Source organism: Eptatretus burgeri, chromosome 1 (assembly GCF_056783735.1).
Source record: "Eptatretus burgeri isolate ZD-2024b chromosome 1, Ebu_testis_v1, whole genome shotgun sequence".
Classification (NCBI taxonomy): domain Eukaryota; kingdom Metazoa; phylum Chordata; class Myxini; order Myxiniformes; family Myxinidae; genus Eptatretus; species Eptatretus burgeri.
In genome coordinates, this window is record NC_140961.1 from 114,918,456 (window position 1) to 114,923,072 (window position 4,617).

The 4,617-nt window shown below is 46.0% G+C and overlaps 1 long non-coding RNA gene across 2 annotated transcripts; it reads right to left on the reverse strand.

Annotated features, from left to right (window-relative positions):
• Window positions 1-922: 922 nt before the first annotated feature.
• Window positions 923-3,666, reverse strand: LOC147035229 (uncharacterized). Of its 2 annotated transcripts, none has more exons than XR_015061826.1 (3): window positions 1,664-3,666; window positions 1,313-1,370; window positions 923-1,088 (listed from the first exon to the last, which is right to left on the reverse strand). It is a non-coding gene; the product is annotated as an uncharacterized LOC147035229 (long non-coding RNA). The 2 variants fall into 2 exon arrangements; XR_015061827.1 differs by lacking the exon at window positions 923-1,088 and having other exon boundaries at window positions 1,102-1,370; window positions 1,664-1,822; window positions 1,958-3,666.
• Window positions 3,667-4,617: the final 951 nt, after the last annotated feature.

Genomic DNA, 4,617 nt, shown 5'->3' on the forward strand with positions numbered 1-4,617 from the left:
ACACAAACCCCGCCCACACAAGCCCCACACAAACCCCACCACACACAAACCCCACACAAGCTCCAATAAAGTGAAATTTTTTGACTCCGCCCCTTTTTGACTCCACCCACACAAGCCCCACCCACACAAACCCCGCCCACACAAGCCCCACCACACACAAACCCCACACAAGCTCCACACAAGCTCCACACAAGCTCCACACAAGCTCCACACACACACAAGCTCCACCCATAATCATATAATTAGTGATTAGTTAATTAGTTCCCCCACACACAACATGTTTATTTAATTAAAAAAATTATCCACCCATCCACACAAGCTCCACTCATCCACCCATCCACCCATCTCTCCACCCATCCATTGATCCACACAAACCTCATCCACATTCACCCCTCCCACATAAGCTCCACCCACATAAACCCCTGCCCACATAGAGCCTGCCCACATCAACGCCTCCCACATAAGTCGTGTCTACGCGAGCTCCACACAAAAACTCCGCGCACATAAACCCTGTCCACATAAACCCCTGCCACACAAGCTCCACCCACATAAACCCCACGCACACACATCCCGACCACACAAGCCCCACCGAATCCCCGCCCACATAAGCCCCACCCACATAAACCCCGCCCACACAAGCCCCACCGAAGCCCCGCCCACACAAGCTCCACCCACATAAACCCCTCCCACACAAGCCCCACCCACACAAGCCCCACCCACACCCCGCCCACACAAGCCCCACCGAAGCCCCGCCCACACAAGCCCCTCCCACACAAGCCCCACCCCCTCATCCCCCTGTGCGCCCCCCACCTTTGACCCACCACCTCCCTCATCCCACCCCCACCCTTCCCCACACACACACATGGGGAGGGGAGGGATGGGATGAGGGGTGATGGGTCATTGGGGGCGCACCTACCCTCCCTTCATGTTTTGATCCTCTTCTTGTAATTCAGAATCAAGTAATTGTATACAAAACAAATATAATTTATTAATATTGAAAATATTAAATATTCATTTGCGAGAATGTATAATCTTTCCCAGCAATCTTCTCCAGATGTCTTGTGATTTCGAAACTCAGACACCATATTCTGTTTTGAAACAAAAAGTGGATTATAATTACATGGTAATATGAGTAAGCCTCGTTGACCACTGAATTAACACACCAGGAGGCCGACTCAGCCTGTCATCCTTTCAAGGTCAATAAAATTAATTCCAGTGTACTGACAAAACCGCGTTCAAACTAATGATGCAACCAACATTAGACGACATTCTAAAGAGAGAGTGATATTAATAATAATTCAGAAATATTTACCTCCAGAAAATCATGTGTTGTACAAGATTGCTTCAACAGCTGATGTTGTGCGATAGTGCTGAAAAAAAAATAATAAGTCAAGGGTATAGATGAAGAGACAGACAGACAGGGAAAGCAACACACACACACACACACACACACACACACACACACACACACACACACACACACACACACACACACACACACACACACACACACACACACACACACACACACACACACACACACACGTGTCTCACCATTGGTTTAATTCATTCGAGATCAGAGACCAGTCATTATAAATCATTGATCTCTTCAATAAGAGCAGAGAGAGGTAGGTCGAAAGACAGACACACACACGTGTCTCACCATTGGTTTAATTCCTTCGAGATCAGAGGACGTGATAAGACTTCGTGCCACTCATTGAAAATGTCTTTCAATTCTCTTCTAAAATCATTGATCTCTTCAATAAGAGTATTAATTTCATGAACCACGTCGTGATACGTAAACTCAATTTCTTCCAATGCCCTGTCAGGGAAAAATATATATATATATATATATATATATATATATATATATATATATATATATATATCAGAATTATCATGATTTAATTAATAATCATTTGCTTCATCGTTCAAAGAGAAAACCAAACAAACTTACCAACTCTGTAGTAAGCTTTTGCCTTCATCGGAAGAAAGATCATCCATGTCTCAGTTGTAAAAATGAAAATCCCGTCTGGCAGAAACTTTGTCTGGTGAATCACTTATAAAGCAACGATGAGGAAATTCCCAAAGCATTGGGTGCGGCCACAGGAAATGACAGCTTGGAAAATAACTGGGCGATTGTATGAATCATTTACAAAACATACTTAAAATGGTTTTGATTCAAATGTTTTCAGTTCGTGTTCTGAGATAAAATATAAACACGAGACCTTGTCTCACAGAATAGTTCCTATTTTTACACAGCATGACTGTCTAAAACCACACAGCACGACCGTGTCAAAAAACACTTCCTCATTTTCACGGTATGAACTGAAAACATTTGAAACAAAACTTTTTTTATGGCGTGGTTTATACACAAAAATGATTTGCAACTCGGGCGGTGGTCAGATGAGATCATTAAGAGAAGTTTATCATTTTGTAATGGCACAAAAGGGGTATCTTAAAAAATATAAAGATTCAAATGTTTTGTTTGTCAATATTTTAGATGGGGATTATTGTGCAAAGAAAATTAAACTATTGAAGGAATTTGAGAATGAACAAATCTTTATAGGTTCAATGAGTGAGCTGATCAACCTCCAGGTTAAAGGGGAGACAAATAAATATACCTTGGGATAGCCTGGTTATATATATATATACAAAGCCTGGTGTTGGCTTAGTGGTTAGGGTGGCGGCTTGGGATCCCAGTGTCCCGAGTTCGAATCCCGCTCAGCTGCTGAATTAACACCAGGGGGTTGACTCAGCCTGTCATCCTTCCGAGGTCGGCGAAATGAGTACCAGTATACTGGTCCCGGTGTATGCCCCGGTTAGAATAGGTGTACCATACCCCTGTGTTGTAAGAGGCGTCCAGGAAGGGCATCCGACCATAAAACATTGCCTCACAAAAAGCCAAACCCCTGCACAGCAGGGAAAAACGGATAAAAAGGGGGTTTATTTTTAGGGAAAAAAAAAGGGAATCGCTGAAAATCCCCCATTCATTTACATGGGGAAAAGTGAGCTAGAACCAGTATATTCACCCTACTCACAATAACCCCAACATACTTTTTATCAAGCATCATGGTTAAACACATTTCCCATATCAGTTCAAAAACAAATACAATCACCAAAAGACTAAATATGAAAGAAGGATGTCCATTTTAAATTGAAAAAACAAATCTATTTTGATAAAGAAATGTTATTATTTCCCAGCATTAAAGAGGATTGAAGAGAAATTGAAAATGGCACATTGCATTGATTGACACCCAAAGGAACATGACAGTTGAAATTAAAAAAAGTTTTCAAATAACAATCCCAACAAATTTTGAAAAATCATATTGGATAAACACATTTTCATCATTTCAAAAACATACAGAGCCAGAAGGAGCAATCAATGATTGAAGACCCTTGCAGGAAAGAACGGGGTGGGGATGGAGAAGTAGGGCGGAAGATGATGGTGGGGAGGAGCAGACACTGGGCGCACACCATATATGATACAAACCAGATGCAGGCGACGAGGGCCCGCAGAGGCAGGAGATCAAGGCCGACAGTTGCAGGCGATGAGGGCCCACAGATGCAGGCGACGAGAGCCCACAGATGCAGGCGACAGAGGCCCGTAGATGCGGGCGACAGAGGCCCGCAAATGCAGGCACCGCAGATGCAGGTGATGAGGGTCCGCAGATGCAGGAAACAAAAGCCTGCAGATGCACGTGACGAGGGACCACAGATGCAGGCCATGAAGGCCCAGAGATGCAGGCGACGAGGGCCCGCAGAGGAAGGCGATCAAGGCCCGCAGATGCAAGCCACAAGAGCCTGCAAATGCAGGCGACGAAGGCCCGCAGATGCAGGCGACGAAGGCCCACAGATGCAGGCAACGAAGGTCCGCAGATGCGGCGACGAGGGCCCGCAGATGCAGGCAATGAGGGCCAGCAGATGCGGGCGACAAGTCCCGCAGATGCGAGCGACGTGGGCCCGCAGAAGCGGGAGACGAAGGCCCGCAAATGTAAGCGACGAAGGCCCGCAGATGCAGGCGACGAAGTCCCGTAGATGCAGGCGACGAAGTCCCGTAGATGCAGGCGACGAGGGCCCGCAGATGCAGGCGACGAGGGCCCGCAGATGCAGGCGACGAAGGCCCGCAGATGCAGGCGACGAGGGCACGCAGATGCAGGCGACGAAGGCCCACAGATACCGCCGACGAAGGCCCGCAGATGCAGGCAACGAGGGCCCACAGATGCAGCCGACGAATGCCCGCAGTAGTATTATGTTTGGAACATAATACGTTTCCAGTGCACAAGTTGTTTGTGACAGTACACAAGTATTATGTTATTAAATCGAAACTATCTACCAAAAACAGAATATTGAATCATGATTGAAAATGTCAGGTGGCATTGATTCAACACCAAAAAGAGCATCGGAAGTTGCCAGTCATTTCTGCCTGGTCACAAATGATTCCTCTCACTGGAAGGAACAGCAGAACTGCCAAAGTCTTGAATCCTGATGAATTTGGGCTTTATTTGAAGGGCAGGGGTACTTCTGACCACGCCCCATCAGGGAAGAAAGCGAAGTGGGTACCCTAAGTTGATGGGAACATTGTATCCGAGTTGAGATTCGATGTTTGGGCGATTT